Source organism: Oryctolagus cuniculus, chromosome 16, assembly GCF_964237555.1.
Source record: "Oryctolagus cuniculus chromosome 16, mOryCun1.1, whole genome shotgun sequence".
NCBI classification, from domain to species: Eukaryota; Metazoa; Chordata; class Mammalia; order Lagomorpha; family Leporidae; genus Oryctolagus; species Oryctolagus cuniculus.
Window position 1 is genome coordinate 41,829,928 of NC_091447.1, and position 25,373 is coordinate 41,855,300.

The following is a 25,373-nucleotide window of genomic DNA, read 5'->3' on the forward strand; positions in this document are numbered from 1 at the left end:
TATAAGCAAGAACATGAACAAAAGACATGGAAAGTCTTAGTGGACATCTGATAAGAAAGGGAAAATATATAACTACCCTGAAAATACCACTCAATACCAATTAATATGGTGCAGGTGTTCTGTGAGCTGCAGACAATGCCTCTGAGAACCCTGGAATGGGGAGAGGAGCAACCACAAGGGATTTAAATCCATAGAAATGCATATTCTGGAAAAAAATATGCATGAATTTCAAGATGTTTTGCACCACAATAAACTTACCCTTTATTTCCATTTCCCCCCTACAGACTTTTAATAGTAACCAGTTAGTCATAGAGGAAACAGCTAGACAAGCCAATGCCAGCAGAAATCTGGCTCCAAGTTCTTCATGCAGTTAGAGATATGCAGTACATGGCTTCTAGACCCCTCCACACAAGGTCACCCTCCTCAAGGGCATAGCCTTTCATGCAGGGACTGGCTGATGTTGACCTGCACAGCCCTGGGGGGTAGAACACAGGTATGCAGGGAGTTCAGGCTCTTTTGTAGCCTCTGTCCTTTTTTTTTTAAAACAGGTAGAGTTACAGACAGTGAGAGAGAGAGAAAAGTCTTCCTTCAGTTGGTTCATTTCCCAAATGGCTGCCACAGCTGGTGCTGCGCTGATCCAAAGCCAGGAGCCAGGTGCTTCCCCTGGTCTCCCATGCGGGTGCAGGGCCCAAGCACTTGGGTCATCCTCCACTGCCTTCCTGGGCCACAGCAGAGAGCTGGAGTGGAAGAGGAGCAGCCGGAACTAGAACTCGGCGCCCATCTGGGATGCCAGCGCCGCAGGCAGAGGATTAACCAGCTGAGCCACGGCACTGGCCCCAGCCTCTGTCCTTTCACTTCCAGTCTCTTAATTGCTTATTTTTAAAAATAACAAAATTCTCTTTATTGGTTTCTGTATTTTCTGATGAGAGAAAAGAGAAAGGAGATTGGCTCTGGAGTTGGGTCAGAGAAATATCAGGGGCAGGTGCTGGCTGGGAAGAGGTGGCAGGGCCCTCCTGACTGGCAGCTCTGCCTGCTTCTCTGCCCCCTAGCCACTGCACTCCCAGCTGCCCTGCTGATTAGGAACTGTGCAGTAGCAGGTTCTGACACATACTGTGGTAGCTTTGTTAGAAGGAGATTCATTTCCTGAGGATGAATTATGAAGACTTTTTTCCCTTTTTACTATTTTAAAATAGGGCTGTCTTACCTAAGAATGTGTTAATTAAGTTATCATGTATTGCCTGTCCCGCAGGTTTGATATGAACTAATGACGCTGTAGAGGATAGCTTTCAGTACCTGGGACAGCGGCAGGTGTGCCTCCATCAGGAAGAGCAGCCCAGGGGCTGGGGCACGAGGGGTGAGCCTGGGGAGAAGTATAAAGACCCGTTCAGGTCAGTCTCAATGGCAGGCAGCACCCCGCCATGGCATGGTGGGCTCCACTTCTCATCTGTTGTACCTGCTAACCAACTTGATGCTGTTACCCACTGACAACACTTTCTGCAGTGACCCTCTTCTCAGGTAGAACCTTGGCCTTCCCTATCCAGAAGCCAGTCAGAAAAATTCCATCTCTACGTAAACAGGCTGGAACATAGCACTTTGCAAAAGGAAGCAACAGCTATAAGATTTAATCCTCTTGGTCAGTTATACAGCCATGCAGGAGTATCCACTGTGTTCAGCAGCTGTGGGAGAATACAGAGGCAGGGAAAAGATTAAAACATAGGCCATGCCCCCGAGGAGCTTGGGTCTCATCCAGGGAACAAAGTGTTTGTTTATAGTAACAACAGTAAGCCCGAGAAGAGCGGTGACAGCCATGGGGTACGTGCAACGACTTGGGGAGGCTTGAGTGAGCTCCAGCTGTGGGTGGCGACTGTGAGCCCCTGCAGCTCGGCACCTGTGGGTTCTCTGCCAGTGTTTGCAGTGTATGCTCAGCCGTTATTTAAAAGGGACATCTCATGCTTGTGAATCTGAAATCATACTCTCATGTGTGGTGCTCCTAGAGAGCCAAGGAGGAGTCTGAATCAGGGGAAGGGGTTGGGAGAACATTCCAGATGGATAAAGGATGTAACAGCTCAGAAATATACAACTCCTGTTGGACTTCCTGTGCTCACTGTTCTCTCCACCCTCCACTAACACCCTGAGAATTTTGAGGCCAGATTTCTCTACAGGTGATTTAAAGTCAGACTTTACCTGGTGAAATTAATCTTGTTGGCCTCTTTACTCTGATGCTACTCAGAAACTCTTGCCTGTTTGCCTTCCTCTCCCCATCCCCATTATTTCATTTCTTATCTTCCCACATCTCCTTTAAGTCTTATTTGCCTTTTCTTTTTCTCAGAGCTCCCATCACCATCCTCATCCCCTGGCAGACTAAAAGGATCAGGCATAAGGCACAGGTGCAATGACTGGGCCACCAGGCTAGCCTGAGTTTTTCAGCAGCAAATTGCTTTAGGGCAGCTCTTCAGGATGACTCTTTGCCTCATTCTAGGTGTTGATCTCTTCTCTGTGGCTGGTATAATGCAAGTTCAGAGATTTGATATGGTTGCAGCACGACATAAACAAAAATCACACTCATTTTCCACTTCTTTATTTTGCCTCCCAAGTCATGGTACCTCCAAAAATTTTAAATCTTTCTTTCCCCATCACCTTAACCCCTGAAAAATTTGCAACAAATTTGCCTGGATCTTCAGCTCTTCACTGTAGAATCCCAAATGTGTGTTTAATCATGTTTTGGCTCCTTGTGAAGTCTGATGACACAGGTAGGACTTTGGTTTTATAATAAAAGGCTAGTTTAAAATAATCTCTTTTTTACTTTGAATTTCTTCACTGTGTTGTCCAGTTTTGTCTTTTCTATTCTCCCTTGTATCTTTCATATGTCCCTTCAAATGACTTGACCACACCCTGTTATCTTCCAAGAACCTGGAGGCACTGTGGCTGCTTTAGAAAAATGTGTCTATTTTTCTATTTCATAAAACAGCATCTGAAATCTCTCTGAAAACACATGAAAAGAATGTGCAGAGGCCTCCTAGAATCTGAAAGCCACGTGGAAATTAAGGTCCATTAGCGTTTTCGGTAACATCAAAGAGTCCCCCATGCATTTAAAGTGCAGTTTTGTTTTGGAGGTGGCTGGAGCAGCAAACTTACTTGCTTCTCAGTTTAATCATAGAAATCAAAAAGAGCTGGGAGAAAAGAGAAACAGCTCTGAATCTTTCATCTCGGGCTGCTCCTGAGCTCTCAGAGTCCCCCTACTCTCCCCGGGTGATTCCCCAGGAAGGGATCCCGTTCAGCTTTTCTGGCTATTCAGGCAAGGCGGATGCAGCCACAAGGTGTCGCTGTTGCTAAAATCGCTCTTCACCTATAAGATCGATTGCAGCAGGCACATCCAGGAAGCTTAGATGTCATTTTTGCTTCTGAACGGGCTCTTGGGAAAGGCACTGCTTGATTGGCAGTATCAGTTACCCCTTTCACTTCAAACAAACTGTGACTCTGGTGAAGTAATCTGGTCAGGCTTAAGATCTCTAATCTGGAAATTGGATAGCAGATAATAATTCTGTTTTTTTTTTTTTTTTTCAGGATGTTAGCTTTAAATTAGAAACTTTGGTATATCCAAATTTCACAGCCAGTACTTAGTAAGCATTCAACAACAGTCGGATGCCTTAGGTTCAAAAGGGAGAAATTGTGTTTGGATACTGGAGTGGGGAGAGGATGGTAACTTTTTGAGAATTCTTTCTCTTTGCTTTTAATAGGAATTTCACCTAACAGAATTCTAATTATTGTTAACATCTGCATCATGAAAAATGCTTAGGAAAGGCCAAATACTATAGCTTTCTCTTATGCATTTACGATATTAAGAAGTTACTAAAGTCTCTAAGAAGTTCTGCCATAAAGAAAGCTATTTAATTTTCAACAAATGTTGAAAAAGATGTCAGGTTGATAGCTGGAAATGAGTCACAGCTGGAATATTCACATCCCAGAAATGGACAAACACTACAAACCTCTTCTCTCACACTCCCTGCCCTAAGAGCAGGTTCATCAGCGTGCCCCCAATTACAACCCCACTGTCCAAATACCCAACCCCACATTTCTGTGATCTTTCCATTGCTAAGGTAATTTAAGGATATTTTGGCAGAGAAATGACAAACACTGAGTATACAGTAATGTGTCTGTGTATCTAAATTATACGTATATAGTATACAATACACCTATCATTACTGTCATTGCTGGGACAAGCAGAATATTCTTCATATTCTAGGAAGTATTTCAGTTTTTCTGTGGGGATCTACCTTTCTAGGCCATAGCCAGTGAAATTTCCTGATGGTGGAACAATATTTACTAACTGGTCAGTGTCTCTTCTGGCCTGATTCCTAGGATAGCTTCAGGGTCAAGAGCAAATGCAAGTCTCCATCTGTCCCACAGATAGCCCAAGATGTCTTAGTTACAGATCCCCAGGGCGCAGGATGGGAGGGAGGGGTTGGGACTCTCAGAAGGTTTGTGGATGTTCTAAAAGGTTTCTCTCTGTGCTAGTATATACAAAGACACTTTGAAAAGTTCTTGGTAAATGCATATCATGAAAGAAAAACTGATAGGATTTCAATTTTTTGCATCAAAATAAACTCATATTGTAATTCCATTTTTGTGAACTTTAGAAAATGCTCTCTTACATGTACATAATAATGATGTATAATATCATCAGTATAACTTTTAGTGTTGATAACCATCACTGGAATACCTGCTCTATGCCAAGCACTACGTAAGATATTTCCTGGTCTCACAGAGAAGAAAACTGAAGTAAACAGAGCTTGATAGTGTTCTCACAGCCACACAACTCATATCCATCTGCTAGACTTTATTATTTATTTTTGTTTATTTGGAAGTTAAGAGAGGCAGAGTTCTCCCACCCATTGGATCATGTCCCAAATGCCCGCAAACAGCTGGAACTATGCCAGTCAAAAGCCTGGAGCCAGGAACTCAACCTGGGACTCCTGCATGGGTGGCAGGGATGCAAGCACTTGAGTCACCATCTGCTGCCTGCCAGGGTACAAATTAGCAGGAAGCTGAATCAGAAGCAGCACCAGCGCTTGAACCCAGGAACTCTGCTATGGGATCTGTCCAGTGCCCAGCATCGTAAATGCTGTGCCCAGTGCCCATCCCTTTAAAAATTATTATTTATTTTTCATCTGCCATACTTTAAATACCATAAACTTTCCTTTGTGTCATGCAAACTTCCTGCTGTCTAGAAAAAGGAGCAGACATGCCTGCCTGGTGAGGGTGTTTCTAGGCAAGAAGAAATAGAATTAGGGAAGAGACCATTCTTTTCAGGAGGCCTTGGTCACCTCTGTGTAAACACACACTGCCCTCCAATGCGGGTGAAAATGGGGGAATCCCATGCCTGGGGTGGGGTATTCCATAAACACCGTGGCAGCCAGAGGGATTGTGGCAGATGATAATTGGGTACTAGGCAGGGCAAATGTGGACAGAAACAGGAGATTACAGCAGTAAATAACAATTTGGTGTTAAGCCAATAGGGCAAGGTGCTTTGTGCTTCTTGGCAAATGTTTTCAAATCATTCATCCATCGTCTCAGTCATGACAACGGCATCAGCAGCAAAGCTCTGAAATTTGCATGGGATGACAACAAGAAAGCAAGGAAAGCACGAGGCCGGTGGGCTCTGGCCAGGACCCTATGCTGGGGAGGAAGGAGTTGTGTACATAGACACTGTGGAGGCAAGTGCCTGGGCACAGGAGACCTGGACAGTAGCCTGTCCTCTGCATGTGTCTCCAGCTCCACTCCCAGCAGGACTGGATCTTGAGAAACCAGCACTCAGAAGGACCTTCTAGGAACCTCTGACAGCCCTTTAAAGGCCCAGGCACTCCACCTACATGTGCCTTGCTTAATCCCCTTTTCTGCTTAGTGATAAAGCTTGGGAGTTCTGAAACCACTTTTGCGTTCAGCCTTGGATATTCAATTTGTGTTCTCTGTGGCCTACTGGTTGAACTTCACACAGATTGTTCATCTTGGAGAGTTTATATATTTTGCTGATGCATTTGAATTTGATTCTGCAAAAGTTGAGCTTCAAGTCATTTCCTGGAAAGCTATTTATGGTTCATATGAGACAGGTGTTACTTCACTACAACAGATGGGAGTTCACATTCATGGTCAAGTTGCCAAAATGAAGCATTCATCATTTGAGTGAATCATCTCATCTTTTAAGCACACAGTACATTGTTTTTATATACTGGGTTGCCCGAGCTGAATATCTAGTGTCTTGTAGTGGAAAGGTCGGTAACAGCAACTCCTTTGCAAAGGAGCCTGAGAGTCGCTAACTGGTGACTACTTGTATAGAAGGTGGAGTTCTACCCCACCGCATAAGCCAAACTTGCTCTTTCATGCTCAGTCCACAACCTGTTCAGGCATGAACAGTTTGTCTCAGACTGTTCTAAGATTGTGTGCCATGAGCAGGTGTCTGTGAGAGCTGATAACCATCACTGGAACGAACTGAAACTGATGCAAGAAGTGACTGTAGGGTCCTTCCACTGTGGGGTCACACAGCCACTGGCAGCTGTGACCCAGCTCTGGTTGCTCCCACGGTGGACAGGCCTCCCACTGACCAGTCAATGGAAGGTTTGACCTTCAGGAAGTAGCAGTTTAAGAATGGAAAAGCAGAAACATTTAGATTCTGATAGGCCCCCACGTTGAAACCTAAGTGTAATAATAAATAGAGTGGCGAGATCTACTCTCTGTTGGCGTTATTAAATGGGATTGATGATCAAACTTCCACTGTTTTATTTGGGTCCTTAAAAGGCACTCCGGACCTAAAAGTTAATTACAAAGAGGGAGGGCAACTCCATCACAGTCTTTGTGGGCTTATCTGCATCCAGCAGAGCCGCCGATTAGCTCTGCTTTATCAGAGGATGCTAGAGTGCAGACACATCAGCAAAACTCATTTATTAATTCTGTGAACACAATTAGATCGTCAGAGCTTGTTCCTAAATTTTGGGATCAAAGTTGAATATTGAAAAGTAAACAGATAATTGAAAATAAAGTTGGGGCTGCTCTAAAGAAAAACTCCTCCCTCCCACCCCAAACCTTCCCCGTTTTTGAACCTGTGGAGTTCTCTGCCTGCTTAAGATCACCTGTGTCCAGAGGACCTATATCTTCTTGTTATGGGAAAGGATATTTTCCAATAGGGTGACCTCTCACAATCCAACTATTGGGTGCTTTCTTGTTTTTCTCTTTGCTACTCTCCTATGCTATATTTTGTCACGAACAAAACTAGTTTTCTTGTTATTCATTAACTGTAATTTGTTCTCCTGCCTCTGTGTGCCTAGTTGTTTCCGACTAGAATGTTCCTTTCTTTTCCTTTTTACCCACCAGTCCTACCAAGCCTTCAAATCCCAGAGAAAAATCCCTAACCTGGCTCCAAGAACGGAATCCAATCTTGTTCCTCTGTGTTCGTCTGAAAAAGTTGTTCTTGGGGCCGGCACTGTGGCAACGTGGGTCAAGCTGCCATCTGCTGTGCCGGCATCCCATATGGACATGGGTTCAAGTCCTGGCTGCTCCACTTTTGATCCAGCTCCCTGCTAATGCACCTGGGAAAGCAGTGGAGGATGGTCCAAGTGCTTGGGCCCCTATACCCATGTGGGAGACCCAGAAGAAGCTCCTGACTCCTGGCTTCAGCCCTGGCTTTTGTGGCCATCTGGGGAGTAAACCCCTGGACAGAAGACCTTTCTCTTTCTCTCTCTCTGCTTCCTCTGCCTCTCTGTAACTCTGCCTTTCGAATAAATAAGCAAATCTTAAAAAAAAAAAAACATAAACCTACAGTCATGTATAAAACAAGGAAGCAGTCTGCTGTCATTTGAATGTTTCCGTTGAAGAACGTACCACCAGTTAGTTCTTGCCTATAGTGTTCCTCTACTGGCCGAGCAGACAGCAGGATAGAAAGATCACCCCTTTTGATCTGGGCATGTGGACCTGGATTGGGAGTAGAACAGGATGATAAAAGCCCTCTCCAACAACCATGACCTGGAAGGTTTCTCTCTCTCTCACTGTCTGTACTCTACCTTTCAAATAAATAAAATAAATCTTTAATAACAAAATAACTAAACAAAAAAAAAAAGTTGTTCTTCAAATCTGGTGTTATTTAGAGCGTGATAGAAAGTCGATTCCTAGACCTTGCTCCCAATGGTTTTGATTAAGCCGATCTGGGCTGGGGCTCTGTGATCTTCCGTGTAAAATGCACTGGCAGCTGATTGTGATAGGCTGAGTTCACGGACCATTCCTTAAAGGAACTGTACTTGTGTAAGCCAATCTTCCGACATCTAGTGTTTACCCTTCCACTTTTTCCATTTGGTTTGGGTCCCAAGAGACAAAGTGGCATCACTGAGTGTTCAGACAGCAAGTGAAATTTCATCAACCTTAAATCAGCTGCATTTCCTCAGCCAGCAGCTGAAGTAGTAGGTGAGGTTACCTTTTCAAACTCAAAGATTCCCAAGTCTCCCTCCAACACAAAGGCACTCACTAAGCCAAAGCAACAACATTAAGTAATATCACTCAGGGGCCGGCATTGTGGTGTAGCTGGTAAAGCAGCTGCCTGCGATGCCAGCTGACTGCCTGGGAAAGCGGCAGAGGATGGCCAAAGTGCTGGGGCCTCTGCACCCAAATGGGAGATCTGGAAGAAGATCCTAGCTCATGCCTTTGGTCTGGCCCGGCCCTGGCTGTTACACCCACTTGGGGAGTGGTTCAGTGAATGGGAGATCTTTCTCTCTGTCTCTCCTTCTCTCTCTGTAATTCTGCCATCAGCCACTGATTAGTCCTGGACCTTGATAAAGTTTTTACCACACTAGCTACAAAAGCAATAAAACCATAGAATGCATTTTTCACAAATATCTTATTTTTCTTCTTATATTAAACTATGATATTTTATTTGGGCATGAGGTCTTTCCATTAAATGCCTTTTCCTTCCTGTGTGAAATGGCAATTATAAATGATAGTATTTTTTAACATCTTTACTTAAAAACTGTTTGCCCCATTACAGACTTCTTTTTTTTTTTTTTTTTTTTTTTTTAATACTACAAGTCAGTGAAACTGTAAAGTCTGAAGGCCCCTTAACTGCCGGTTAATTCCAACAACATCTCCATTCCAAAGCACTGCTCCTTCCTCCTGGTTCCCTGGTGTGTCAAGCACAGACCACAGAGCTATGTGAAGTTTCCGTAAGATCTGCACACAGCGCGTGAGGGGCAGTGCCGCCTCCTTGGCCACTCTCTCCTCCAGAAGTTCACCTTCTGGGAGATGTCCCAGATCTTTGATGAACAGAGTGTTGTGCTGTCCTTGCAATTTTTTGGCCTTAAAATACTATTTTTCTTATCAGATGATGATGCGAATGATAGCTTTTAACACTCTTAGCGGCAGAATGAGTGCGGCTTCCTAGGAAGCAATGTTAAGGAAACAGGCGTCCACACAGTACCAGCATTCCAGTGGTTTATTTTCATTCTTTTCATTCGCAGCTCCATTGAGTTTGCTGGACTTCTCCCAAGGCATAAGAATTTATTACTGATCCTCAAGCTGGCTTTCCTTGGCAGTCTGAGATGTTTTTCCTCTGGGTGGGGAGAGCCACCCACTGACTCCTCCACACCTTCTGGCAGGGAGATGCTGGCAGATCTGGCACTGCCAGGTCAGCTTGGCATCTGACCATCCGACACAGCAGCTGACACTCTGCTTGGCACCACTGCATCCCATTTATGTGGATGTGAGAACATGTTCTACTCCAGATTCCACAGCCTCATGATGTGCACCCTGGGAGGCAGCAGGGGATGGCTCTGCTTGGATTCCTGCCACCTTTCAGGAGACCCGGATGGAGCTCCGGCCCCAGCTTCCAGCCTGGCCTAGCACTGGCTGGTGTGTGCATCTGGGCAGAGACCCAGCATAGGGGAGCTCTCTACCTCTCTCTCTTTGTGTTTTTGCCTCTCAAATTAAATAAATAAGTAAACAAATAAGAAAATAGCTATATTTTAAAAAGAATAAGCAAGCATACTGAGAGAGCTCTTTCTATCCTCGTTATAAGGATATAAAGCAATACTCTCTATTTTTAGTATTAGAAGAAAATGTATCAGTCTTCAGGATATTAATTGTTAGAATTAATTGCTCATGGTTGAGATTTGGCACTAGCTAATTTTCCAATACCTTCTTCGAAGGCTGAAAAATCTAGATATACGGTCTGAATTATTTGACAAACAACCATTGTCTCAGTTCTTCCACCTATGGAATAAACTTATGGTTTTTCATTAAGCATACATCTAGCTAAACTTGGTGAACTATGCTTTACAGAGAAGCTTGGGACCTATTTTATTTAATTTGTTTTGTATTAAAATGGTTCAATTAAACTCAGGGAGAAAAATAAGGTGTTCCTCTGGTGTTTATATGAAAACCATTTTTCTAAATGAGTTCCTGTATGAATATACATAGCATTTTATCAAAAATTAATAGTCTTGGCCTGGAAGAAACCATAGCACTATATATTAATTATCCAAAGCAGTGGTTTTATTTATGACCTCTTTGACACCATCTTCACCTCAGTAGTCGCAATCCCGTAAGCCATGAAGAAAATAGAAAAGAACCGACTGTAGGTTTTCACCTGGAACAGTGGTTAATTACTTCTGTTCTACACTGTTTGTGCTGTATGGCCAGTCACATGCTAATGAGTTTCAATTAAGTTACCTTTGCAAAGCTAAATTGGCTTTGCAAAATTCTGCCAAGAAGCAGAAATTGGGTCGTATAAAGTGGGATACTGAATAAATATTGTCTTGTTATCAGAGAAAATATATGCTTAACCCCTTTACTTTTCCATTATCTGTGATTCAGAATCACTGATGTGTGTTATGGGGTTATGGTCATGAGTACAATTGGCTTAGAAGGAAGTAAGAGAATTAATAGGCAAAACAACTGTGGCTCCAACATGTTCTGTGCAAGACGGCAGAGTTATTTGGACTGTTCTACCCTGGACCTTGACAGTAGAACGTGGAGGTGGGGAGGGGACTGGCCAGAAAGAAAGGACTCAGAGTAGAAAAATATTTATCAACGTGTTCTTTATAGGACATTAATCTCTGAAAAAAAAAAGACAGGAGGATATTTCTTAGTCAAAGAATTTGGGAAACACTGTATGAGGGTCTTCAAATGGAAAATGCATATTGTGAAAAAATATGTCGGGATTTCAAAAAGTTTTTGCACTAAAATAAACTTGTATTTTAATTCCATTTTTTTCCATCAGTTTTTTGAAGAAGTCTTAAGCTCTGTCTTGTGCCATTTTGGAGATCTACAAAAAAAAATCTCTGAGGTTCCTGCAATTAGAGGAAGATCAACAATTATTCAAATTTGTTAACCAATATTGCTTAATATTTTCCTGAACTAGACTCTTACTTTGAGAGCCACCTATTGAGCGGGTGTGCTGCTGTCTGGGAATATGAATCTTAGGAGGATTCCCTCCACTTCCAGGACTGACCAGAGTGGCCCACTGTGCCTAGACTACTTACGTGGACAAGGTGGCTTATGCTGGACACCTGTTTTCCTTCTGGGAGTCTGAACTTTGGTACGTGCGAAGTAGAGGGTTCCTATGTGACTGGCTCCCAGGAAAACCTTGGAGGTTGGATCTCTAGAGGACTTCTGTTGATGGCAGTATTCTACTTGTGTCTCTTCTAGGGTAGTGGTATTCGATTTCTTTATCAAAGTAGGACAGACATTAAGTGTGTTCACTTGGTAAAAGTCTACTAGCTGAACACTTAAGACTTAACACACTTTTACATCGATAAATTTCAGTTAAATAAAAGATTAATTGCAAAAAACATCTCAGTTCCTTCCCTGTTGTTATCTTGCCCTGTTTTAACATGTTCTGTTATTAAGTTGCCTGTTTACTTTGGACAAATCACACAGTCTCATTGAGCCTTGGCTTTTTCCTCTGTAAAATCAATGACAGGGGCCAGTGCAGTGGTGTAGCAGGTAAAGCCGCCACCTGTGGTGCCAGCATCCCATGGGCGCCAGTTCAAGATCGGGCTGCTCCACTTCCAATCCAGCTCTCTGCTGTAGCCAGGGAAGGCAGTAGAAGATGGCCCAAGTCCTTGGGCCCCTGCACCTGCATGGGAGACCTGGAAGAATCTCCTGGCTCCTGGAGATCAGTGCAGCTCTGGCTGTTGTGGCTATCTGGGGAATGAACCAGAGGATGGAAGACCTCTTTCTCTTTCTCTCTCTCTCTGTCTCCCTCTGCCTCTCTGTAACTCTACCTTTCAAATAAATAAATCTCTAAAAATCAAATCAAATCATCAATGACAAGGTCTACTTCCTTTTTCTCAAACTGTTTTAGAACACCCCCAAAACTGGTTGGAGGAATGCTATAGAATCCCCCCCTAAACTGGGTCTGCTCACGTCATGCTCACCAAGATATTTTCTGATAGCAGAGTGGTGAAAGAAAGTAGGTGTTTATTGCATGGTTGTAGAGCAAGGAGCTGGATGTCATCACATAACTGCTGGGCTCCTTGAGGAGTTAGGGGTCAAGGTTCCTATAGACTAGAGCTGGGTTGAAAGGTGTGTGTTGAATGTGTGTCCAGGTCCCCGGTTGGTTGGCCTTTGATTACTGATTATACTGTGTTCCTTAGGGAATTTTGATAATGGCTAAGTGGGCCCCAGTCAGTCTGAGGGCTACATGCAGGTAGTAGTTACTTTCTTTTCAGGGCCTGGAGTTCCTGGTGAAGAAACCCCTCAGGACAAGACCAAACATCAGGATGTAACCTATAGGGGAAATAAATGACCTTGTGAATCAGGTGGTTAGGGACTGTGTAAGGCTGGTTGCAGCACTCACTCCATTTAGGGAGTTAATTTCACTGAAAGCAGGGCAAGGGGAACTTGCAACTAAGGGATGGAGGCTGGGAGACCATGGGCAACCAAGATCTGATGGTATACAGTATTTGCATTCTAGGCACACTGCAGGGGTTCAATTTCAAAATTTTGAGGAAATCAAATATCTTAATAAATGATATTGTTTGGGCTGGCACTTTGGTGTAGAGGGTAAAGCTGCTGCCTACAGTGCTGGCATCCCATATGGGCTTTCGTTCAAGACCTGCCTGCTTTACCTCCGATCCAGCTCTCTGCTATGGCCTGGGAAAGCAGTAGAAGATGGCCCAAGTCCTTGGGCCCTTGAACCTGTGTGGGAGACCCGGAACAAGCTCCTGGCTTCGGGCTTCAGATAGGCCCAGGTCCAGCTGTTGTGGCAATTTGGGGAGTGAACCAGCATATGGAAGATCTCTCTGTCTCTCTCTGCCTCTCTGTAGCTCTGCCTTTCACATAAAAAAATAAATCCATACAAATATCAATGATATTATTATCTGATGGTGTGATCTCAATTTGTGATATTATTTTAAAAGTCTATACTCACTTTAGGTTAGTCCTATTATTCGCCTCTTAATTATCTAATCTGAACCGCTGTTCTTCTCGTCTAACCTCACTGTTTATCCATGGGAGAACTTTTAGCAGAAGACATGGAAATGAAAGGAATAAAAAAAACACAACACTGACTTTTAATTTTTTTACTTGGCACTGATTTTGATAGAAAAAAAGAATGGAATATGTTGTAAGAGCTTATTTTGTAGTGTAGGTTTCTGTTGTGTATGCTGACTTGAATCTCTAAACATTCATTTTGATTACTAAAAGTAATTACTATCATTCATTGTTTATTTTATCATAGACCAGACATAATATATATGTGTGTGTATATATGTAATTATATGTATGTGAATAGGTGCAAATATGTGTGCATATATGTATAAAATCATTATATCCTCATATCCAACCCACTAAGAAAGTTTTGTTAAAACATCTTACAGATCAGGAAATTGAGGTCCCAAGAGATTACAGGATTTGTGTAAAACAGTGCAAAGTGTGTGGTACCTGGGACTTTTTGTCACCAAAGTCCCCACTCTTCATCCGTGTTATTTACTCTTGTTGCTTGTGTCTTTAGACCACAGCTCTCTCCTCCATGCCTCATCACATGGAACTGTTATAGCACTGACCACTGGCAGCAGTCTCTTTAGTAAGCAAACACTGATGCCGAATAGTATATCTTTTGCACCTGACTAGGTCAATGTTGTAAAGAAAGCATGGACAATTTATTTATTTGGTTATTCATTACATCTCACTACTTGTTCCATTAAAAAAATGCCTGATAGGAAAGTGTCTCCTGTGGTGAAATCACAGCTTCAAAACATGTAAGATGCTCAGCATTGGAAAGAAATAACAGGGATATTTATTATAAAAGATTTGGTCTTTTTCACAGAAGTCCCCGTCTTCAGAGACACTCTCCTCCCTCACCACTCACCAGTTAGGGATCCGTCTCCCATCCCCAGACCTCAGACATTTGTCTAGGATCACAAAAGGCTTGCATAGGATGCCCGTGCACTAAGAAACACAGTCTTGGACATGGGAGAAAAACAGTTGAAGAGGGGACTGAAGAGGGGATGGGAGTTGGGGTAGAGCTTGAAATCTCAGGACGCTTTGGGAAGTTCAGAAACTACTACATGACAGGTTTAGAAGAGACAGCCCCAGACATCAGTGCTTGGCTTGAGTAAGAAAACAAAGATGAGGGACCAGCGCTGTGGTCCTGCAGGTTAAAGCCCTGGCCTGTGGCACTGCCAGCATCCCCTGTGGGCGTCAGATTGTGTCCTGGATGCTCCACTTCTTCTTCTTCCTTTTTTTTTTTTTTAAGATATATTTATTTAAAAGAGTTACACACAGAGAGAAGGAGAAGGGGGGGGGGTCTTCCATTCAGCTACTCCACTTCTGATCCAGCTCCCTGCTAATGCACCTGGGAATGCAGCGGAGGATGGCCCAACTCCTTGGGCCCCTGCACTCATGTGGGAGACCCAGAAGAAGCTCCTGATTCCTGGCTTCGGTTCTGCTTAGCTCCAGCCATTGTGGCCATTTGGGGAGTGAGCCAGCGGAAGGAAGACCTTTCTCTCTCTGTCTCTACCTCTTTCTGTAATTCTGTCTTTCATATAAATAAAATAAATCTTTTAAAAAAAATAAAGATGAGACTTTTTCAGTTCTGCACAAAAGACAGAGGTCACTGCTTGTTGGATCTGTGCACAAGATGAAGACCACAGAGGAGACACTGTCAGCTTTCTGCTTCTACAGTACGGCCCAGGCAGCAGGAGAGCCCTGCTGGCCTCCGGGTTATGTAAAAGATTCCGCCTGCAAAAGGCCCTAACAAACATGGGCGGTCCCAAGTGGTGCTCTGGTTTAACGTCTTAAGCCTTAACAGCAATGTCAGCTTGTGAGAGGGTGACAAGGGTTGAGGGCAGGTAAGGCAGGGTGGAAGTGTGGGTGACAGACGGAGCCCATGCAAAGGGAATGATAGCAAATGCTGTGCAAAGGAGCCCGGTGGATAACAAGGCTGATCAGAGTGCATGTAGGAGCAAACGGAAGAGCCCTGTGGGTCCAACATCATGTCTCTTTTCCTCTCCATTGTGCTGTCACTTCACTGGAGCCTTTTGTTTCATCTATAAAAGAAAAACATAAAAATGTGTCCTGTCTGAGGACCTCCCCGCCTCTGACAGCCCCTGACTAGTCCTTCCATGTGAATGCAGCCCTGTCTACTGAGTGCTATGCCACATTGCCTGTGGGGAGAAAATGAGGCTGCGGCATGGAATTATGCATTTGACCTTTGAAATGTAAACTGTTTGGATTGTATTTTTACTGCTTTCCTAGGGGAGCAGTTCTTGCTGCTTTAGTGTTTGGGAACTAAACATAGTTCTTAAAGTGAATTGGTGAAAATGACTATTATCCATCATTCAACACAGAGGTCTGTTTCAAGGGCTGGAGAGAGGGCATGCAGCCATTTGAGGTGGAAGGAACGAAGCAGGAGAGGAAGTTTATTATGCCAAGTACAGAGCCCACCAGAAATCTCCAGAAACACAGCCCTCGGGCTCAATGGGATTTGGAACCACTTGGTGTTTGAAATAATTCACTCTTGCCTAAAGGTATAAAAAAAATCTTTCCAGTTTTCCTCTTGAAATATCACCAGCTGTCCCAGACATTTTAAAATATAGCAGTATTTGGATGTATTATCTTTAAAAAAAAAAAAAAAAGAGTCAGCAAGATTCAGCTCACATTTGCAGGAAGGCTTTGTGACTTCTTGTTTGTACTCAATTTGAAAAACAGTTTGGGATATCTGTTCAACTTTAAACATAGTGAGATTTAGCCATCTCCTTCTTTGAAACTACAAATAATCCTGTATATTTTGATCAAGACCCAATAAATTGTCCCCTAGGAAGAGTGCCACGCACATCCACATTTCTAAATGCTTCTGGAAAGAAGGCTTGCTCTACTTTGGACTCACAACTTAAATCCAGCAACAGCTCCGAAATCCATCCTCTGGAGGACTTCGTGAGGATTCTTAGCTCAGCCATGGCCTTGAGGGAACGTTGGAGGTCATCCGAATCAGGTGGAATCTGCTCAGAGGCAGGCTACTTTCATATTTTTGCATAATAAATGACAATGATGTCAAGGACTCTGTAAATTACATCACTCAAATACGGACAGAGGTATTGTATTTGTTCCATCAGTTTGTGTTGCCAATGGAGTTCCCACATATATCTGAGAAAGACCACAGTAAGTGGTGCTGGGATGCAAGCGGATTGTGCTTTTTGCTTTTAAGTTTTTTCATGTGATAGTAAAGTAAGGCTACTGTGGAGGTCACTGATGCATCCTCTTGATGTGGGTTAAGTTCCTAGGAAGTAGAGTCTAGGAAAGATAATTGTGAGTGGGAAGTTTTCCCGGGTTCTTTTCTGAGTCTCCAAGAACAGCTTGGATGAGTCGAGGAAGTAAGACTAAGCAGAGATGTTGCATTGTGAAACAGTTGCAACAGATTCCCCAGCAATATTTGGAGATGGTCTTCCGATTTCTTTTTTTTTTCTTTTTCTTTTTTTTTTTCTTTTTCTTTTTTTTTTTTTTTTTTTTTTGACAGGTAGAGTTACAGGCAATGAGAGAGAGAGAGAGACAGAGAGAAAGGTCTTCCTTCCGATGGTTTACTCCCCAAATGGCTGCTACTGCCGGAGCTACGCCAATCTGAAGCCAGGAGCCAGGTGCTTCTTCCTGGTCTCCCATGCGGGTTCAGGGCCCAAGCACCTGGGCCACCCTCCACTGCCCTCCTGGGCCTCAGCAGAGAGCTGGACTGGAAGAGAAGCAACCGGGACTAGAACCCGGCGCCCATATGGGATGCCAGCACCACAGGCGGAGGATTAACCAAGTGAGCCATGGCGCCAGCCCTGGATTTTCTTGAATGACGCACATGGGCCTTACCTTTGTTCTCCCTTTCCCCCTAATTCACAGGTCATTTGTGGAGGACAGTGCCTAGAAAGAGGAGCATGCATTTGAGTGGCCCAGACCTCCTGGGCAAGGGAAGCTTCTGGTAAGCCTTTAAGTTACGATCTGACAGTAGGCAGTAATCCTGACAGACGGGAGAGTAAGTGTCTCAGTCTTGAAGGGAGAATATGACTTTTTTTAAAAATTTATTTGAAAGAGCTACACAGAGAGAATAGAGGCAGAGAGAGAGAGAGAGAGAGAGAGAGAGAGAGGTCCTTCATACGATGGTTCACTCCCTAATTGGCTGCAAGGGCCAGAGCTGCGCTGATCTGAAGCCAGGAGCCAGGAGCTTCCTCTGGGTCTCCCACGTGGGTGCAGGGGCCCAACAACCTGGGCCATCTTCTACTGCTTTCCCAGGCCACAGCAGAGAGCTGGATCGGAAGCGGAGCAGCTGGACCTAAAACCGTCACCCACATGGGATGCTGGCACTGCAGGCCAGCGCGTTAACCTGTTGCACCACAGCACCAGCCCCCAGAACATGACTTTTAAATCACAGCGTGCACCAGAGTCTATCCCTCGTGCCACTCAGATCTACTTGCTCACATAAAAAGTTGGCCTGCTCAATGAACAGCTAGCCCAGGCGCCTTTTTCTGGGGGTAATTCAGAAGCAGCTTGCTGAGATGAGTGCTAGCCCTTGTTTCTGCAGTTCACCTAAGAAGCTCAACTGTATTCATCACTTCTCACCTCCACCAATACATTCTCTGGAGGTTTGGATGGCTTAATTCTTGAGGCAACCCACGCTCAAATCCCTAAGGGTCCACACACCAGTTCACTCAGTGTTTTCAGACTGTGGCCATTGCACTTACCTGTGTACTATCAAAACTCTACAGGGCAGTACCAAGAGATGCTTTTGTGGATTCCTGGGTTACTAAATGTATTTATTCCCTCTCTGTGAAAGGCTTTCTGTCCCAGCAATAGTCCTACTCCAGGGCTGATGCTGTGGCTTACCAGGTAAAGCCACCACCTCAATGCCAGCATCCTATATAGGCACCAGTTCCATCTCGCTGCTCCACTTCTGATCCAACTCCCTGCTAATGCACCTGGGAAAGCAGCAGAAGATGGTCCAAGTGCTTAGGCCCATGTACCCATGTGGGAGACTTGGATGAAGCTCCTGACTCCTGGCTTTAGCCTGGCCCAGCCCCGGCCATTGCTGCCATTTGGGAAGTGAATCAGCAGGTAGAGGATCTCTCTCTCTCTCCTCTCCTCTCTCTCTCTCTCCTCCTTTTCTGTAACTCTTTCTAAAAAATAAATAAATCTTTAAAAAAAAGACCTACTCCACTTGAAGATGGATGTCAATTAAGTTTGCTACAGTGATAATTCGTTTCCTAGCTTGGTGGTCTTTCATACAGACAACTGAAATGACCTGATGGTGGCCATTATCTGAAGTTTAATAGGATTATTTCTGTTCTTGGTGGACATATTGCCTTTATAGAAACCAGGGCTTCTAAACCCAAAATATCCAAGGTTGCAGAGATGGGAAGCACATGAAGTGGGCTCCTGGGAGCAAACCCACTGCTGGTCTACTGTTTGTCTTTGGACCTACACAAGCTAACTATTAGAACCACAGCACTATATAAAAATCATTTGGACACCAGTTCGTATCCAGGCTACTCTACTTCTGATCTTTCTCACTGCTGATGCCCTGGGAAGGCAGTGGAAAATGGGCCAAGTGTTTTCTGCCCTACACCCTGCCACCTATGTGGGAGACCAGGATGAAGCAACTGGCTCCTGGCTTTGGCCAGGCCCAGCCTTTGGCATTATAATCATGTAGGGAACAAATCAATGGATGGAAGATTTCTCTCTTTCTGTCTCTCCCTCTCTCTGTAACTCTTTCAAATAAATAAATAAATATTTTTGAAAAATCAGTGATTTAAGGTGAACTGTGTCCGTATCTTCCAGCTGGTGGCTCACCTATGCTGTCTAAGTTTACCTATGACTTTACCCAGCTGGCAGTCTCCGTGTGTGGGTGAATCCCATGGCCATATGCCCCATCTTGATTTTGCTTTAGGCTCTGTTGTTGTTAATTTTATATGCCACCTGGATGGAGTCATGGCATGCTCAGATTTTTGGCCAAACATTTTTATGGGTATTTCTGTGAAGGTGTTTTTGGATGAAATTAACATATAAATTGACGGGTTGAGAAAAGCAGTTGCCCTCTCTACAGTGAGTGGGGTTTGTCCAGTGAAGCATGCTTCTCCTTATCAGAAGACAGGGTCTTTGGAATAACACGTGGTCTCCACAGTTCTCCTTAGTCATCTGATGCTCAGTCTCACACCCATAAGCTTTCTCACACAGAAAACTGGTCATTTTTTCCCGATTCATCATATTATTGAGGAAGACAATAGCTCTGGCTAGAATCTTTGGTTTCTGTAAAAAGCTTTCAGTTTGAACTATGGAGAAAGTGGAATAATAGTTCTCAAACTTTAACGATCATACATGTGAGTCACCTATGAGTATATTAAATCTCTAGGAACTGCCTTCAAAGGTCCTGATTCAGTTCATTTTGGCTTTGTCAGCAAGAAAAACACTCAAAATGCCTCTGTGAGAGATGCTCAGAGACAATAAATGGGAACCAAGAGGACAATGGACCCACTTGAGGAGGTACTGGCCAACTGATGTTCCACTATTTGTGGAGTTCCTGGCCATTGCGGATTTCACTATAATTCTCAGTGAAATGTGCTCCACATATTTTAGAATCTGCATGCTCTCTATTCAGCAGGAAGTGTTCTCATTCAAGTGATACAAATGAAGTGTAGATCCCATTCAGTTTCCCTTTTCTCTTTCACTGAATGAAAGACAGACCTCAGCAGCAGAAAGAATTGGTTGAGGACATTTGGAATGAGTCAGTGCTTGGACGGCTTGATTTGAACTCTGGCTTCTCATTCAGGCATGCTGACAACTCTAAAGGCATCATGCCACTTCATAGCTTGGACTGCCAAGCAACTAACCATGAAATCTGAAGAGAATTTCAAAGCAATTTTTTTAAAAGTGAAATGTGAACAATAAATCAATCTTTTTCATTTAGTCACTTTTTATTGACATAAAAGCTTCCGTCTGAATATCTGAATGAAACACTCATTACTAGGTCTTGAAAGTACTATGTATTGCCTTTATTTTGTTAGAACTACTTTTATTTAACTAACTTTCTTTTCTCCTCTTCAAAAGATTTTTTGCCCCTTAAGCATCCACAGTGGGTACCACAAATTTTATCATTGGGTTTTATACTCTTTTACTGGTATTTCAAATAAGAAAATGAACTGAGTACATTTTGGAAAAACAAAGCACTGTGTTATTATAAAGGGACCCTGATAAAATGGGGTTGGATAAGTGATTTTCCCACTACTAAAGGTTACTGGGAAAAGGGGGTTTGTCTTCTACTTTCTTGGTAACTCTGAAAGTTCCCAGAATAGGCAAATAGGCTGTATAGTTGATGACAATATTTGAGCACTATCTTTAAATCCACATTTATTCTCACTAATAATTTTTAAAAATTATTATTTAAAAATTATAGTTTGAATACATGTAATAAAGACTATGAGGAAACTGGGTATCCCAGGAAGATGTGACATGGTAAAGTGGACATCTGGTCTCCTTGTTTTCTTTCTCCCATGAGAGAAATTGTATTTGACCTTGGGAGCTCTTTTCTGATAAACCTGAATGTGACTCCAAAATTCTACTTAACACATACTCCAAGATTCTCTACCAGTCAATCAAGGCTCAGAGTGACATTGTTGCCCTCCTTCTCCTAGATACCAAATTCAAATTCTCCATCCATCTGGACTTTGTGAGAAGAAATTAGTTATGGAATCATAAAATCTGGATTCCTTGTTCTGACATTGCCATAAACAAGCTGCATCTCTCTAGGCAGGGAACTTAACATCCTGGGACCTCCATTGTTCTCATCTGCAATGTAAGTTATTTGAATTAGATGCTCTGTGGGCTACTTACTGCTGGTTGTGAGAGTTTGTGATTTGCAAAATGAAAGCGAGCCAACTAATCACTGATTAGGCTCTTAGCAGTCATAAGAGCTCAATAAAATGTGTCTTTGCCATTTTTTACCAAAAAGAAGAACATTTATGTCTGACATAGCTCCTAGATGTTTACTATCAGCTTGTGTTTTAAATTCTTGATAATTCTTTAATTTTGAGAGTCCTGACAGGGCATTGACCCTTAGTTGTATAGTGTGTTTTAGAAAGGTACATGGCACACCTCAACTTTACCCTGAAACCATGATTTAGTTCAAAGTGAAATCTCAATGCCACATACCACTTTGAGAGGATCTGTTGTGTGCCTGAGACATGAGGCTCCAGACATGGATTTTGTGGTTGGCAAAACTGCAAAATCAACTGCTCCTTTTTGGCCCATTCTAGCCCCAAGAGTCACAGCCCTGTAGAACTGGAACCTAAAAACCTCCTGTACCTACTGCTGGTTTTATCACCAGCCCAAACAGACATACAGGTTACTAAGAGTCATCTGCAGTAGGGGGTAGGAAAGCACAATGTCCACAGTAAAGCAAATGAGTATTAATCTCTGTGAAAAAGCTTTATTGGGTCAACTCAGCCAAAAATTGTTTGAAATAGGGAGAAACCTCATTGGTGGTCAAATAGAAAGAAATGTGACTATTTTGAGCTCTTTTGTAACTTCTTGACTGAAGTGCAAGTAAGTGAACATACATATTTTTTTTCATCCCAAATCAGTGTTCCCACATGTAGGAAGCTGGGCTTATCTGAAAGTGCACCATTGCATGCACGTGCTGCCATCTTTCTGTGGCTCTTTTCTTTTTCTAAATTTTATTTTAGTTATACAAATTTCATGTATTTCATATATACAGATTTAGGAACCAGTGATACTTACCGAACCCTCCCTACCGCCCACACTCCCACCCTTCTTCCTCCTCCCTTTCCTGTTCCTACTGTTAATTTTTACAAAGATCGATTTTCAGTTTATTTATACTCATTAGATTGACCCTACATCTAGTAAAAAGTTCAACAAATAATATGAAGAAAAAACACCGCTCCTCAACTGTTCTCTCTCTCTCCCCGCACCCATCCCCTTTCTCTTCCTCTCTCACAGAATCCTGTAACAATCTCAGTTTCAAGTTATCTCTGAGCACTGAGGATGTTATCTCTGATCACTGGGAACTTGTCTCTTTTGTAGTTTTCCAAATATTTCTTTTCTTGGAATTTTTCCAATCTTAGACCAGAAAGAAAATCTATGACTCATTGTGAGATCGACACACACTGTTGGTACGAAAATCTTTTTTTCCTATGTGCAGGAACCAGTAAGTCGCACAACCCTGTGAATACGAAGCTTATTTAATTTGTATTTTACCAAGAGTTCATCTAACCATAATATTAATTAGGTGCAAACTAGATGTAAAATGTATATTATGAAAAAATTTATGGATTTTAATTTTTGGACCAAAATAAGCTTATCTTTTTAATTCCCTTTCAATGAACTTTTTGAAGCACCGTGGTAGAAATTGTATCAATGAATGTAGAGACCATAGTTTATCTGGAATTTGTGTGGTCCTGAGAATTCATGAAGAATCCTCTGATGCGTGACAGAGTCCTAAGGAGATTAACTTTGGAGAAATCTAACACTGCAAGATGATCAGAAAGAAATATAAGGACAGGGAGAAGACTTTCCTACATTTTCCTGTGAGATGACTCTCAAGGCCTCTGCCTCCTTCCATTCCATATGATGTTGATTTTATAACACATTTTTAAAAATATTCATATTTATTTATTTGAAAAGCAGTTACACACACAGAAAGAGACTGAGAGAGAAACAGAGATGGACAGAGACCTTCCATCCACCAGTTCACTTCCCGAATGCCTGCAACAGTCTGGGTTGGTCCAGACCAAAGCCAGGAGCCAGGAACAAAATTTGGGTCTCCTATGTGGGTAGCAGGAACCTACATATGTGAGCAATCACCTGATGCTTCTAAAAGTACACATTAGCAAAAAGCTGGACTGGGAAGCCGAGCTGGGACTTGAACCTAGGCATTCCAAGTAGCATTTAACCACTACACCAAACAGTCACCTCCATCTATCATCTGGAAACTAGCAGGACTTTTTAAAAGGTAAATTCTCCTAAAGTATTATTTTATGAATAAAGGAGCTAAGCACCCAGCAAAAGCTGTCCCTTTTACCTGTTACATGGTTTATCACAGTGACAGGATGTTATCATAATTAGGAGAAAATAGCAGATCTATAAAAATACTTAGGAAAGTTTTTTTTCCCTTTGGTTGATGGTGGACTGAGGCAAAGTCTTTAGATGTACACAAACTGACCATCTGGAAAATAACAGTACCTAGACTAAGACCACATAGTAAGCTCTTGATTAATATTTATCATTGGATAGAGATTAAACATTTACATGTAGAAAGCAATATATCTTCTGCATTATCCAGAACACCAAAGGGGAACCAGCTAGTAGAAGTTTGCATATCACTGTTCAAAATCAGGAAGGGCATTGGAACGGTCCGGAGACCTCCTGCTGTGCTGGGCTAACCTTTTACAGCTGCAGGTGAAGGGTGCCCCAGGGACACCTGAGGCTGACATCCGGCAGTGTGTGCTACTCTGTGGTCTGGCAGCAGTTATTGCCATCATAGAAGAGTGTTGATGCTTCAACAACCAGCACGGGCCATGTGTAAAGTCTGTGCTGGGTACCACCTCAGGGAGGAGCGCTCCTAGCAAGAGTGACAACATCTCACCCCTTTAAGGATAAAGCAAAAGGTGGAAGCCTCCCCTGCTCAGTCCTCACTGTCTTCTCCTTTCTGCCCTTGTGGGTGTAGGGTTTGGACGATGTTCTTGGCTTGGTCAGTTCATGAATGGGTGCCGATGTGGAGCTGCTCTGAGGGTTGGGTGATTCACTGATGGCTACAGGTTCAGGGAACACTCAGTAAAGGTAGCCGGTGCTGGTGAGGATAGATGATTTCAGCACTCGGCCTTGGAAAAGAGACCAGAGTGACCAAAAAGAAGTACAGATGTTTGAGCACTTGGGCTGATTCAGTCATACCTGCTGCTTTATTTTGCTTGGAAAAGGAGCCCAGAAAAGTTGTGGCCAGGTTGGAATCTGGATGTTGATTTTGATCTAGTTTACTCCAAATATAGGAACATCATCAGAGAAAAGGAGAACATTTCTTCATTATGACTGAGTCATATAACACATCTTTTGGATTTACAAATTTATGTTGTCTTCACAGTGCAGCAAATTGGATATTATTTTACACTTGGTTGATTAGGACATGGATTCTCAGATAAGCCTGTGATCATCCAATTAGAAGAACTTCCATTCATTCTAAGATGCTTTGTGCTACATATTGTCTGTTTTTAGAAATAATACTCAATGTCTCTTCTCCCTTGGTTTGAAGGTTCATAATGTGATAAAACAAAAAATAGCAGTAACTCACAATTTAATAATTCTTAAAATTCTCCTGGAAGCGTATTGAGTATAAATTACTTATAATCTACTCTTTGAGGTAGAGTGAAGAGAACTTGATTATATCTTTACCTTTCATTTAAGATTGATTTATTATTTATTTGAAAGTCAGAGTTACACAGAGAGAGAAGGAGAGGCAGAGACAGAGAGGTTTTCCATCCGCTGGTTCACTCCCCAATTAGCTGTAATGGCCGGAGCTGTGCCGATCCGAAACCAGGAGCCAGGAGCTTCTTCCAGGTCTCCCACACCGGTGCAGAGGCCCAAGGACTTGGGCCATCTTCTACTGCTTTCCCAGGCCATAGTAGAGATCTGGATCAGAAGTGGAGCTGCTGGGACTCGAACTAGCATCCATATGGGATGCTGGCACTGTAGGTGGCAGCTTTGCCCGCTACGCCACAGCAGCGGCTCCTATATCTTTGCCTTTCAAGAGAAGCCTAGGAATCATTTATATATATAAAAAAAAGATATGAACAGTCAGGTTTGGAGGGCATGGTAGATACATTCAAAATAATTTGTTGTTTACTCTCCATCATCTG

The 25,373-nt window shown here is 43.0% G+C and overlaps 1 long non-coding RNA gene across 1 annotated transcript; it reads left to right on the forward strand.

Annotated features, from left to right (window-relative positions):
• Positions 1-1,258: 1,258 nt before the first annotated feature.
• LOC103349469 (uncharacterized) lies at positions 1,259-21,301 on the forward strand. The gene is made up of 3 exons (XR_011383206.1): positions 1,259-1,388; positions 17,359-17,437; positions 21,141-21,301. It is a non-coding gene; the product is annotated as an uncharacterized lncRNA (long non-coding RNA).
• Positions 21,302-25,373: the final 4,072 nt, after the last annotated feature.